At 33.6% G+C, this 14,827-nt stretch overlaps 1 long non-coding RNA gene across 1 annotated transcript; it reads left to right on the top strand.

Annotated features, from left to right (window-relative positions):
- Positions 823–3,810, top strand: LOC107637547. Its single transcript, XR_001619408.2, has 3 exons — positions 823–1,811; positions 1,925–2,040; positions 3,569–3,810. It is a non-coding gene; the product is annotated as an uncharacterized LOC107637547 (long non-coding RNA).

Here is a 14,827-nt window from a genome sequence, read left to right as displayed (position 1 = left end):
ACTATATTAATTATAACTAATCAATTATATTAATTATTTAATTTGATTGGAATAAATAAATTAATTTTGTTTTAATTTGCATTAAATTTTTGTCTTACAAATTTTGGTTAATGATTTTTAAAAATGTTATAATTAATCATTTATTTAATTTGATTAAGATAAATATCAAATTATTAATATTTTGTTTGACCACATTAACTAATTACCTTTTATATTGACCGCGTAAATGATCATCTAAAAATATGTTGAATTTTTACGACAGGACACATTTTCATTACAAAACATTGAATTTGCAACAAAAAAAACTTTACGTTATAAAACATATTGAACTTTTATAACAAAACAACTTTTCGTTAAGAGACGTTTTGAAAGTTTGCCACAAATTAAAACACCTTTAATTTTTGTTATAAAACATTTTAAACTTTTGCAATAAATTATCTTGTTGTTACAAAAGATCCTTATTTTGTAACAATAACTAATTCTTGTTTACAAAAAAATAACAATTTGTAACAATTTTAAAAATTTGATACAAAAAATTTGTTACAAATGCTCTATTTTTGTAAGATCCAGAATTTTTTTTTAAAAATATCTTATTAAAAGAAATTAAATCAAGTTTTGATAATTGAATTAAAATTTTATTTAATTTCATAATTATTGAATAATTTTCTATATTTAAATTATACAAATTTAAAAATTGATAAGTAATATTTTTTTAAAGTAATTTTAAGAAATTAAATTATATTTTAAATTTATACATTATACCCATAATTTTATTAAAATTACCTAAACTACCCAAAAATCCCCAAATTGAACCCACTAACCCTAACCTTACCTCACCGCCACTCACCCTACCCTCTCTTAACACATACAGCCGTATCAAAATCCTGCACCTAAGCCATTCCAATTTGCAATTCCATTTCATTCATAGATTCCATTATTAAATGATGTCATGAGATGACTTAGTCAATGTCCCATACTCAACAATCCCTAAAGCCCCTCGAACTCACCACTCCATTGATTCCTGCATCTTCCAACTCCGTACGTGGAAGCCCTTCACTAACAAACACCCTTGTTTCTCCGAAGGCAAAACCCCTTCTGTTCCGATTGACCTTTCCAAGCTTTCTCTTCTCGACAATGATTCCACTCCTAAACCCGTCAATTCATCATCCTGCCATCACTACTACCATGAAGCCGCCGAACAGAGCTGAGGAAGAGAGAGGGACGAACTCGCGAGGGAGAAGGAGAGGAGGTTGTGCTGCCGCCGCTACCCAGGGTCCGTCACCGTCGCCAAAGTTCGCAACGCCGTCGGGAAGCCCAGCCGCGGTGAGATAGAGAGCGCTCATGAGGGTTAGAGCCACGAGTTGTGAACCGCCGCTGTTGACGGAGAAGAGGAGAGATCCGAGAGAAGGAGAGAAAGAGAAGCTGCGCCGCCTCCTCGCGCCAGTCACCGTCGCTGTTCGTGACGAAACTCGTCGCCGCCATCCGTGCTTCTGTCGCCATCGGAACCGTACGCCGCCGTTAGAAGGACCTTCATCGCTGTTGTTAACGCGAACGAGAGAGAAGGAAGACCGAGGAAAGAAGGGGTTGTTCCCTTCGTTACCGAGCCACAGCCACCGTCGTCACTGTCGGGCCACCACCGGAGGAGGTCTGTGCTACTAGAGCTCAACGGAAGTCACTTGGGGATGCTGTCACTCCTCCTAGTTCTGTTTGAATCGCGTCACCGCACCCCTGGATGTCGGGAACGGCGCCATAGCCGCCGGAATCACTGCTCGAGTTGTTGCTTTTCAGTTCAGTGTTTCTTCTTAGTTGCGGTAGGCATTTTCATTCCTGAAATTCCTTTAGTCACTGTTCTGTTATCTTAGCTGAGGTTTTAGGGTGTTATTTGTTATATGATTAAGTTTTGGTTATTATATATTGTGAATAGAGTTACTGTGGTTGCTGCGGAAGTGGGTTGGAGTTGAGGTTGTGGCTATCGAGGTTATAAGCCGAGAAGAAGGGGTTTTGACGCACTGTATAGCTTTTGAGTTTTGACGAGTTGAGGTAGGGGTTTTCTTAAAATCTATTTTATATTACAGAGTTGTGATAAATAGATATTAATAGAAAGAGATTTACTTCTGTGATTATATTTGTCTTATGGATGTGATGGTTTATTGGACTGAATTATTGGGTGCTTGATTGCGTGAGCGTTGTGTGGTTGTGGATAAAAACCGGTTTGGAATGTCATTTACTTGATTATTAAGAAAGGTGAATTTTCTTGGTTTTAGAGTTTACTTAGTAATATAAATGAAACAATTTTGGAAATAATTTGAGATATAAAAATAAATTGATTCTGGAAGCGGTTTGATTGTGAGTTGGTTTGATTTTATGAATGATTTAACATTTGAGCTGATTCGATTTTAAAAAGAGTTTTATTGTTAGAATTGGTTGATTTGAAAATGATTTAACATTGGAACTTGTTCAATTCTGGAAAATGTTTGAAATTTGGAAATGGTTGAGAAAAGGTTTGAGAAATGTTTGGATGGGACCCGAAAAGGGTGGCAGTGTCCGAGTTTTAGAGGAAACGCTGCCGAAATTTTATAAAATTGAAAGTTTTATTTAAAGTAATTAATTAAAAAGATTTGTTTTTAAGCATTATACGTTTTAAGATTGATTTGTCTATCAAAGAAAGAATTTTGTTTTGGAATTGAGATTCTTAACGAACAGAATAAAAAAGAGGATGATGAGGATTTTATTTGAAATATGGCTTTGAAATGAACTTGGAAATGAGATTTGGATTGATGAATGATTATGATGTTGAGAATGTTGAGATGTGAACTTTGAATTATTCACATGGCTTATGAATTTGAAATATCTGAGATACGAGGTTCCCTGGATTAAGTGCCGTGGCTTGCCACCACGTGTTCCAGGTTGAAAACTCGATACTCTGTTGACCCTACGACGTAAGTGTGACCGGGCACTATATAAATTCCTGGGAATGATACCCCCATTGAGTAATATTGATTATTTGAGAAAAAGCTATGCATAGACTCTTGGGGATGCACGTCGGGGGACGGTCTAAGGACAATTCAGACTTGTCGGGTTGGCTGGATAACCGACAGATGAGCCTCATCAGCCATAGGACAGGCATGCATCATATGCATTTGTATGCTTTGCTTGGGTTTGAACTTGTTTTGGTTTGCCTAATTGCTAAACTGTTCTTAACTGCTACTTGAACTATTTGCTGTAACTGCTACCTACTTGTGCTTTCCTTGTCTGTCTTGCCTGTGTTTGTTCTGGCGTGCTACATTTGAGAATGAACTTGGATGCTGAATTAATGATTGTGTTGTTTGATTACGTGGTTGATTTCTGATTGAGATTTTCTTATAAGAAAGGAAAGATTTTGGATTTCTGAAAGACTAAACATTATTTCTTTGAAAAGGGTTTTGAACGATTTCCTATTGGTTTAAAAAGATTCATAAGGCAATGATAATCACTGAGTTTAAAAACAGTTTTCTTATTAAATATCTTCTTATGACAACTTTGAAACTTCGTGGTGAGACCGTGTGGTTAGGTTCTCACCCCCCTACAGCTTTACCTTTTCAGGAACCGGATGAAGAAGCATTAAAAAGAGATATACTGCGTTTAGTTTATAAGATATTGTGTTAATTAGATTATTTTCTTCCCTCGTCTTTGTTATTACGAGTTTGTAAGAGGGATAGGAATTGTATGTTTGATATGTATATTATATTATGAGTTATTATGTAAGGAGTCTTATATATGAATCTTATTCCTGTTTGTATTTTTTCTTAAGATAAAGTGTTTAATTTCGGTTTTTCTAAGAAATCAGCGATACAGTGTTGAGTCACAGGCTCCTATTTTAGTATTTAGTATGTAAAGTAGTCGTAATACTTCTTGCTATCAGAGTAGCGCAACCGGAAGCGTGACTTTTGATAGTGAGGGTGTTACAATTTTCTTATAGTGCTATGATATACTATTAGTATTATGATCTAAATAATTTTTACAATAAAATAAAAATTAATGAACACATTATTTGATATATAGTAAAATTTTTTGAGTAATAACAAATTTAATTTTTTTATCTCTTTAAACTAAATTAATAATTCTATAGCTCCTTTTTGCTGAGTGTCACTTTCTGCCCTTAGAAATAACTTCAGGAAATTTTTCTTCTTTTTGTCTCGTAACTAGTCAAGAGACTTTTTCTTTTTTATCTCGTAACCAGTCAGGAGATATTTTTTGATTTTGTCTCCTATGCAACAGAAACATAAATGGAGTAGAAGAGAGAGAGAATCACACCAAAATATATCCTAGTTCAGCTGCCAAGTGCAATACAACCTACATCCAGTCTCCATCACAACAATGATGGAATTTCACTATAATCATCTTGATTATAGACACCAATTCTCCCTAGGAATTATCCTTCCTATCGGACAAGTCCAGAATCTATCCCCAACCCTGAACTTGACTTGGTCACCTACCAAGCTTTCAACTGCTAAGTGCTAACCCAACTTGCAAGGAGATTCTCACAGAATCATGATACACAACACAGATGTACAAAAGACCTCTAAGACATCTATGATTTTTTCTTTAATTTTGTACCCTCTGCTTTTTTTTGCTCACTGAATTTTTCTTACAAACCTCACACTGTTTGACTTTTTCACCATGAGACTCAAGACAGATAAAACTAAAGAAAATAAAAAATAAAACACATTGAAAGAGAAGAACTTTTGTTAGCTTAGGTAGCTATAAGAACTCTGTGCTTACTCTCCTTTTTTCTTTCTTCAAACCTTGGCTGTTCACCCATATTATAGAAGGGGAAGCCTCCAAGGTTTAAACGGTTCAACCGAGCCAACTTCTTCTTCTTCAAACATCAAATCGGTTCGGACAGAGAGAAGAGAGAGGGAACCAAAAGCAAAACAACATGCAATTACCTCTCTCTCATCCCTTTTCTTCAAGCTTCATCAATCTGAGCCTTCCATCTTGACTTGGCCCCCAAGAAGGATTCCTAACCCTTGATGAACGCTTGATCCTTGACAGCTCCATCTGCTCCACTCCTGCTTCCTCCTCCATGTAGCTACAGTGGCTACTTTCTGTGGTGGGTGAACAAAAAGTAGAGACGAGCTTCACCTAAGGGATCTTCTTCTCTGCCCGAATTAGATTGACACCATTTCTAGGTATGGAGATCTTGAGACTTCCTCACCACATCTTTTCTTTTGTGGTAAGGATCTCAGCCACACCATACTTTGGATCTTCTTTTTGTTAAGGCCATCATCACCTTAACATCTTGCTTGTTCATAGCTTCTGTTTCTTGCACCTCTCTTCTGATAACTTGCATATCCTCCCTTCCTGATGATATGACCGAAAGCAAAGAAAAAGAAGATAGAGAAAAGTGAAATGCTTTTACTAGAAGTAAAGAAGATAATTAAAATAAATTAATTAACCACTAAGAGTGAAATGCTTTTACTAGAAGTAAAGAAGATAATTAAAATAAATTAATTAACCACTTCCCTTTTTTCCAAGCTTAGTAACGTGTGGGAGCAATAATAGCAATCAAATCAATGTAAGCTTTTTCTCTCATGTTACCAAGGCATACAGTAAATCCAAGTTGAATGAATTTAAAATCCATCACTTAATAGAAAGGCATCCGTAGAAGACATGCTTTTAATTCAATTAACATTTGGATTCCACAAGGGCAAATGGGTGACCGAAACATCATGCTCCAATGCCCTTTTTTTTATTTCGGCGCAACCACATTGTTGAGCTTCAAATTGGTTTTCCTGACCCAATTATCTTGCTAATCAAAGAAATATTTCAGCCTCATGTCATATAGAATATTTGTCCCAGGTTGAATATTACATTGGGCTTGATGTGATTTTTGACCCAACAAAAATATGCACAATAACAAATATATTGAACAACTATTTGTTAATTAAAGTTCAATTTAATAATTTTGTAATTTATAATGTTTGATCATCATCAAAATAATTTGGAGTTTTCCAAAGTCATCAATAAATAATATTTTTAAATTTGAATAATATATTAATTAGTTGTACTTATTATACCATATATTCAATAATTTATTAAAAAAATATTAATATAATGAATAAAAAATTAAAAAATATTGTTTAAAGAATAAGGACAAATAAACCCTTAACCAATTTGAATTTAGAGATAGAGCAATGTTAGGGGACCAGCAACTTTTGTGATTGGTAGCCATCAAATAGCTATCAATGATGATTTAATGGTGTGAGATTACTGTGAGATTTCATCTAATGACTCACCTTTTTCTGCTGCTTACATGCTGGCCAAAATTCAATAAAATTGCTGGTCCCCTAGACTTTTCCTTAGAGATAATTAGGCTCCTGTCCATTTTTGAACCTGACATGTCAGTATTTTTCGTTTAGAGTTAACGGAGAAACATCACAGGGACCGCGTTGTGTCATGAAAGTAGAGTACAGAAACTGAAGTGGATCGTTTTTATTTTGATAGGTCGCATTGTCATTCTAAAAAATTGCCAGGGACTGAATTGGTAGTTCACCCATTATTTTACAAAGTTTTATGATTCATATTTCGTAATTATAACTTTTAAGGAAGTGTTAGGACAAATATACGTTCCTGAACATTAAAAATTGTATCTCATAAATGGATTGAAGAGGCAACAACCTTGTCTTATATATATATATATGGCATTCACAGCAGTTTCATCAAAGGAAGGTAGCATGAGAAGTTATTGCCATATTATGCTGTTCCTCGTCCTCTTGGCTCCTATAAATTTGAATGTGGAGGAACCTTGGGTGATTGAGATGGCGAATTTTGCGGTGACAGAGCATAACAAGAGATCTAATGCGAACCTGAAGCTAGCACAAGTCCTTAGTTGTGGAGCAGTATCCGCGTCCCCGATTAGCAACATCTACACCCTTCGGCTGTTGGCCAACGATGGAGTCGAGACTCACAAGTACACGGCTCAATTAATTCAGATGTTCTTATCATCCACGTACAACCTTCAGAGCTTTGAACTTGCACCATTTACTCCTCTATAAATAAACAATAAACACTTGGAAAGTTTGCACTTGGACCTACGTCGCTATTGCATTTATCTTCCTTTTTTCCCCTCAATAGTTAGTTTATTTGTGTTTCAAATGAACGATTTATTTCCTATACATCGCTAAAAAAAGTGGTCATGTTTTAAGAGGTTAGGAACTTACGGTAATGGTAGGGAGATATATTTATTGATGGGTGTCACTCAAATAAAGACGTCTGAAATGTTTTTTTTTAAAGATGTTTTTTAGTAATTAAAATTTGATATATATAATCGATTAAACCGTTTGTTATTTTTATCAAAATTAACCCAGATAAATTAATTTGACCGAAAAAATAGTGAATCAAATTTTGAACGATTTAAATTAATATTATTTTTTTTTATAAAAGATGACTAGAATACCATTATTATAAAAAATGACTAAAATATTCCTATTATATATATCAAAAACTCTAAATCTTAACCCTATGACGATAGAGAAGTAAATAGCTAGAATTTAGGATTATTAAAATTAATATATATAATAGGAGTATTTTAGTCATTTTCTATAATAAGGATATTGTAGTCATTTTTTATGAAAAATAATATTAATTTAGATCAATTTAAAATTTAATTCATTAATTTTTTAGTCAAATTAATTTGTCTAGTCTAATTATAACAAAAATAGTACCATCTAATTGATTATATGTGTTAAATTTTAATTATTAAAAAATATCTCTAAAAAAAGATGTTTTAAGTGTCTTTGTTTAAGTGTTTTTTTTATTAATTATCGTAACAATTAATTAATATTAAATAAGATAAATTATGATCGTGTTTGGTTATTTTTTTTGTCAAACATTTTTGGGAATTTAAATAGTACGAAACACGCGAAAGCCTAATTGAAAGGTTATTAATGAACAAAATGACATAATAGAATTTATATGGAACAGGTATAAAACAAGTCATAATTCCATCTAGACCAAAATTTGTAATGAGCTTTAATAATAAAGAGATGATCAATATCCCTCAAATTTAAGTCTCCAATATACATAAAGTATCTGATGATACTAAATCAAATAGTATATACTCTCAACACTTATAAAAGTATAAAAAAAACAAACAAGAGAAATAATATTTTTTATCTACTAATTAAATATCATTCGAAACAATAAGCTTAGATAATCATGTAGAAAAAACATTTGTACTATAAATACATTAAAACTAAACTTCTAAAATAAATTAAAGCATGAAATAATTTCTTATCAACATAGATAATATGATTTTTTTTTTTTTACGTGAACAAGATTCAACTAACTTTTTAGCGAATACATTAGTCGTTTTTAAGTAATAAAATAAGAGTTAATAGTCAAAATCGTCCCTGAAAGATACATCGATCTTTATTTTTGTCCCCGAAAGATAACATTAATCGAATTTCTCCCCGAAAGATACCCAACCTGGTCACGTTCGTTCTTCCGTCATCTCCTTCGTTGAGTTGGCAAACGTTCGCTAACGTGTGTCGTTAACTGCCAGCGTGGTAGACACCAAGTTGTATCCTGTTGTTGCTGACAAGATAAGTCTTTTATATCAAGTCAAATTAGTCCTTGAGTAGATAAACTCTAATCCCAAATTCAACGATAAATAAGTTGCCGTCAACACTTTCGGTGGCCATAGACTTCAGTAGGAGCTATAATTGTTGGTTCACCACGAGGATGGAGATAGGAAATGGAAGTCATGGTGGTGGTTTGTCGCATCCGTCGCACGACAGTCATGGTTAACGCTTCAATGCAAACGAGAAGGTTAAAGACTCATGACGAATCATGTTTCTGTAGGTTGAAGACTGTGATTAAAAAATTAAATCTGGAATAGCAGAAAACCCAAATAGATTGTTCCATGCATGTCCAAGATATCGAGTGAGTGGTGCTGAGGTGTTTTTTGATTTTTTTTGTTTTCTCTTTTCTGAAATTGCAGAAGAGCAATCATTGTAATTATTTTAAGTGGATTGATGATGATGACTATCAAGAAGTGGATGTATATAGTACAAAGAGAGCTTGTTCTCAACCTCAAGTTAGAATTTAGATTTCTTCACTCTTTACGACTGCAGTTGGTTTTCTCATGCCTGCACCAGCAATTGCCTGCAGATTTAAAGGCAGGAACCTCTACTAATTAGTGGTCCTAAGCTCAGAACCTCTCTTCCATTATCAACTAGGATTGTTTGACTGAATAGTACTTAAATGAAATAAACATTATTGACCTGTTCTTTATTATGAATTACAACATCAATTTTATTTTCGGAAGTAGTATGTTAATGATATTCAAGTGTACAAGTTAGCTTTTCGAAATGATTCGGTACGGGAACCAATAATGAATGGGATATATATGTCATCATTAATAGGGATGTACAATCTTTGACATTATTCTGAATGTTCTTATTCATATCTATAGATAAATTGCACTCCTTTAAAGGTTTAATATGTGATTGTGAAGAACTGATGAGAGAGAATAATACGTGCCTTGCCTTCTTTTTTGCACATTTTACTTTAATGTGCTAAAAATTTTTCTTTATTCCTTTTGGCACATAGTTAATAGTTTCTATTTTTTCAGGTCCATGTTGACTTATGTATAGGAAGAAGTGGATCTATTTGCATCACAGCCAGCCATTCCTTCAGTTACACCAACAGTTGACTTGTTTTCCATTCCTAAACCAGTTGCGCAGCCAGACAAGTCAGGAAATTCTGCTCCAGCGAACAATAGCACTTTCGACCCTTTTGCTGCTATTCCACTTAATAATTTTGATGGATCTGATGTTTTTGGTGATTTTACTTTTCAACCTGATTCAGCATCTTAACAGACATCCAATATTGTTGTCAGTGACATCAACCGGAAAGAATCCCAACCACCCAAGAAACACAACCGTCACCACTCACTGAAGCTGTAGCGGTTTGATTAATTACTTTATTTTCATTAATGTATTTACTCCATGTGTCATGCAGGCTAAAGTGAGAGGAAGACCACCCAAGCTTCAGGTTTCCAAGGAAAAAGGAAAAAGTGCTGTCCCAACCTACTGCAATAACGACAACAATTCTAATTTCTGCTGGAATAATTAAAGGATCTAGCGCTGCGACAACCAAAAAGCTTGCAAGTCTCATGACTTTTGTGCCGACTCTGGAGTTCAAACTTCCAAGAAAAAAAGATAACGCTATTTGAAGATCATCATCGGAACATATGCTTTTTTTTTTTGTATAAGGTTATAGATTAGGAAAGATATCATGGTGATAAACATTATCTTGTTCACTATTTTGTAAGGCCTTTATTTCGGATATATAGCCCTTTACTTGGTATGCAATGTATCTGAAGAATCACTTTAGGAACTTTACTATCTTTGGTGACAAATACAATGTTAGCAACTTTATATTAAGAATTTATGTTAACAAATTTTAGGAACTTTATTATCTTTTTATGTTTCTGATTTGTCCTTTATTTTTTACATATGACAGTGTGAGTGATGTATAAATATATTTTATTTGCAGGTGTACTCAAAATTCAAGTTGCCATTTATAAACTTTACTTTCAGTTTACAATAGTTTAGCCATGATAACTGGAAACAAAAAATCCAGCAACCTAAATCACACCACCATATCACATTCACTGTCTCCTACTTGTACATATATGACATGAAAAGTAAAGTTCCTACTAAGATGACCATTATCAGACCAGTGAACATGAAACACATTAACATTCTAAGTACTCTAACTTCTGCTTCTAAACAACCTATTCTCCATACTAATTTAACCTTTCAATCTTCATAATCAATCTCCAATTCTACATCAGTTTCTGAGACTCCCTTTGGACCTTCTGCAACAGCTACATATTCATTTTTCTCAACCCATTTAAAAAAATTGCAGTGGCTCCCTTTTTGAAAACATTGAACAAAATTATTAATCCCACATAAAGAGTGAAAGCAAAGATGATGCTATCATTCATACAAAATTAAACTCATCCGATATATTGGACAAGCATAAAACAACCTATCTGGATTCTGTGATATCTCAGATTTCTTAATCAAAGTTTTTAAACCACAGAAACAGGTTTCCTTATCGTTTTTCCTTCTTCTTCACATGGACGAGCTCGAAGCATAGCTACCATATGAGTGCGACGGCAACCCACCACTGGGACCTCCACTTTCGCTCTCCATCATGGCGCCGAAATCGACTTTTTTCTCCCTCAATAGCTGTTGGATTTGCAAGAATATAATACTCAAACAATGCATTCTTATTCGTGGGAAGATAGGAATTAGGGTTTATTTATTTGAGACTTAGGGACTAAATTGATACATAACCCTAAACATACCTCGTCAGCAACACACACCATGCCAGGTGTAACTCGTATTGCCACCTCAGGTAGGGATGTCAATGGGGCAGGGCGGGGGCGGGGGATGCCTCCCTGCTCCCCATCCCCGCCTTCAATTTTGCTCCCCATCCCCGCCCCATTCTTCGCCGTGGGGGAATATTGCTCCCCATCTCCATTTCCCACAGGGCCTCATTCCCCGCGGGGACCCCATTCTCCATATACATAATAGTTCTAACTAATTATTAATTTCCATATGAATAGAGCTGCAAGTATCTATCTTATACAAAAACTGTAAGATTTTATACAAAAAGTCTAAATGACACGATGGTGACTTCTTTCGAAATAACGCAATGGAAGGACGCAACGACGAGCCAAAAGAAAAAGCAGTGGACGAGGTGGGAGATGCGACAATAGAGAGGAGAATGGACACGACGACAGAGTTACGAAAAGGAACTCGGCAAATAGAAATTACGACGCGGTAAGGGTGATGGCATGGTGAGGTGTGACGATGCGGTGAGAAGGGTGACGAGGGGGTGGCTGCAGAGAGGTTGGATAGAGTATGGATAGCCTTAGAAATCTCTGAATTAAAGAAGGGTTATGCAAATAAAGATTAGGAGTTTTTGGTTTCTGTATATATATGTGTGTGTGAGAAATGGCTAAAAAACATATATGAGAAATAAACTATTAAGGATAATTCAAGGAATTCATAAATTTCGGGGAATAGCAGGGACGGGGTGGGGATCCCCGCTCGGGTCCCCGCGCCTGCTTCGGGGGAATTTTGTCCCCCATCTCCATCCCCACGGAAAAAATTCTCCACAATCGGATCCCCATTCGGGGCAGTCCCCGCAGGGATCCTCGCGTCTCGGGAAATTTTGCCATCCCTAACCTCAGGTTCCAGGTCAGCAGATTCTTAACGGCAGCATCAAGAGGTTAATGGAAGGACGAACGTGATTTAAAAGAATTCATTCAAGGACTAACTTGATTAAAAAAATTATTGAAGGACGAAAATGAAAATCGCGTTATCTTTCAGGGACGAATTTGAGTATTAACCCAATAAAATAATAAGTGAAATATCATTCTTATAAAAAATTATCAATTATTGAAATTATTAACTTCATTAAACTACTATTTAGTATTATAATTTAGAAGAAATTAAATTAAAGATAAGAATTTAGAATTGAGAATCTAAATAAATAAAATTAATATTAAGACAATTGATTTTAAGGTAAAACACTTAAATAAACTAAAGCCATCTAAATATTATGCAAATCACCCAAAACCAAAAATATTACGTGGATATCCCATTTATGTATCTATATAAATCGAATTAGGCAAATTAGATTTTCAATTTATGGTAGTAAATTAAATTGGGGTGTATCGATTTATATTGGAATGTTGTGTTAGTTAACTAAATCACGATTTACATAGTGAAACAATAAAACGAAGTAAACCAATTAATGCTAATAAATTGAATGAGCTTGTGTGGATTTACTCCTTGCTATTAGTCATCTATTAAATCGAATGGGATTGTTTCGATTTACATGCAACATGCTAATAAATAAATCGAATCTACATGGTTCGATTTACCATGTATTTACCAATATATATAAATGGATTTATGTTAATTCTATGGTGTAAACCTATATAAATAGGAGTTGAAATTAATTTATATTTGGCAATTCTATACTAAAATTAATTTTAATATCATAAATATTATTTGAATAATATTAGTTAAAATCACTTTTAGATAGATAATTACTAAAAAATACGGATTACTAGAATTAATTGGTTTACTTCGTTTTATTATTGCACCATATAAATTGAATAGGTCTAATTGGATTTATTTTGAATATAAATCGATTTATAGTTAACTAACACAATATTTCAATATAAATCAATACACTCCAATTCGATTTACTACTATAAATTAAAAATCAAATCTGCCTAATTCAATTTATATAGATACATGAATGGAAACATCTACATAATATTTTTGACTTTGGGTAATTTACGTCATATTTACATGACTTTAATTTATTTAAGTGTTTTACCCTTGATTTTATTTTGTTATGGAATTGGATATTTATAATTATGTTATTACTTGATTTCTCTATTTATGGATTTATATTGGTTAAATTTCTAATTAACATAATTTTTAGTCTTTTTCAAGATCTTCAAGGAGTTCTCTTAAATTTATATAAACGTACTTATCTCTTATTAGGTATAATTTATATGAATAAAAGATTATTTTTTGTAGAATTTGTGTAATAATCACATAAATTGCGTTTAGTTTGTCTATATATAATTTTTGTTCAATTTATATGGTGTTTAACGTTTATAATTAATAGTTTTATTTACAATTTCTTTGTCAAGTGCATCGTAAATTAACATATCATTTAATAAAAGTATTAAGATTGATTATAAATTCTTATGATTTAAAACAAAGATTTATTGAATGATATTGATATGTAATTATCCAATTCACATAAAAGGCTGCATCATTGCCACAGTTTATAAGATTAGCTCATACTCACATAAATAAAATAGAAAATATAAGTATAAAAGGTCAAATAAGAAAAAAGTGTACATTATTAAGAATGAATTGAAGTTATTAGAAGGTTGATTCCAAATTCTAATATGCCCTAACTATCTTTTCACTAAAATGTACTTTTGATTTGTGTGTGTATTTCTCACCCTCAACTCTACATGAGTTTCGTTGCCTTTATGGAGTCCAAAATGCATTATGTGAAAGTTAGACGCATAATAAATTATAGGAAAAGTATAGGAACTAAGTGTGTAATCAGCCAATAATTGAACAACTTAATTAATTATAATTATTAATAATTAATTTTTAAATTTTTAAATTTAAAATTTAAATAATTAGAAACTGATTAATTAAACTTAATTAAAAACTATAAAAACCTTCTCATTCTCTTGTATAGTAACCTACACACTCCCAACAATAATACACACAGATTCTCTCTCTCAAAAAGTTCGTCGCCGAAGAAGTAAAACCTGAAAGCTCATAAACCTGAAAGCTGAGAAAAAGGAGGAAACTTTTTTATAAATCGGTTCTTCCAGTCAAAATTTGGACAACAGTGTTGTCTCATCGGACACCACTGAGATGGAGAAATCAAAGGCAAGTTCTGGCGGCGGCGGCGGCGGAGGTGGAGGTGCTATCAACGGTGATGGTGGTGATCAGAATCTGAATGGTGTATTCAACCAAGATGGAGGTGCAAACACTGTTGTGTCAGTCCCTAACTGTAATTACAAGGCTCAGGTGGGTCAGATTTGAAATGGGTTTGATGAAAACGGTGTCCAGGGTCAACAGATGGTGGTCAATAATGATGGGTATGTTGGGTATGTTGGGATTAATGCGATAAGGAATGGGGAGAACTGTGATGAGAGTTATAAGAGGGAGATGAGGGATTTGGAGGAGCTTTCATTTTGTCAAAGTTGAACCCC

The sequence above is a fragment of the Arachis ipaensis genome, chromosome B04 (genome assembly GCF_000816755.2).
Source record: "Arachis ipaensis cultivar K30076 chromosome B04, Araip1.1, whole genome shotgun sequence".
NCBI classification, from domain to species: domain Eukaryota; kingdom Viridiplantae; phylum Streptophyta; class Magnoliopsida; order Fabales; family Fabaceae; genus Arachis; species Arachis ipaensis.
This window is presented reverse-complemented; position numbering and strand designations above follow the sequence as displayed.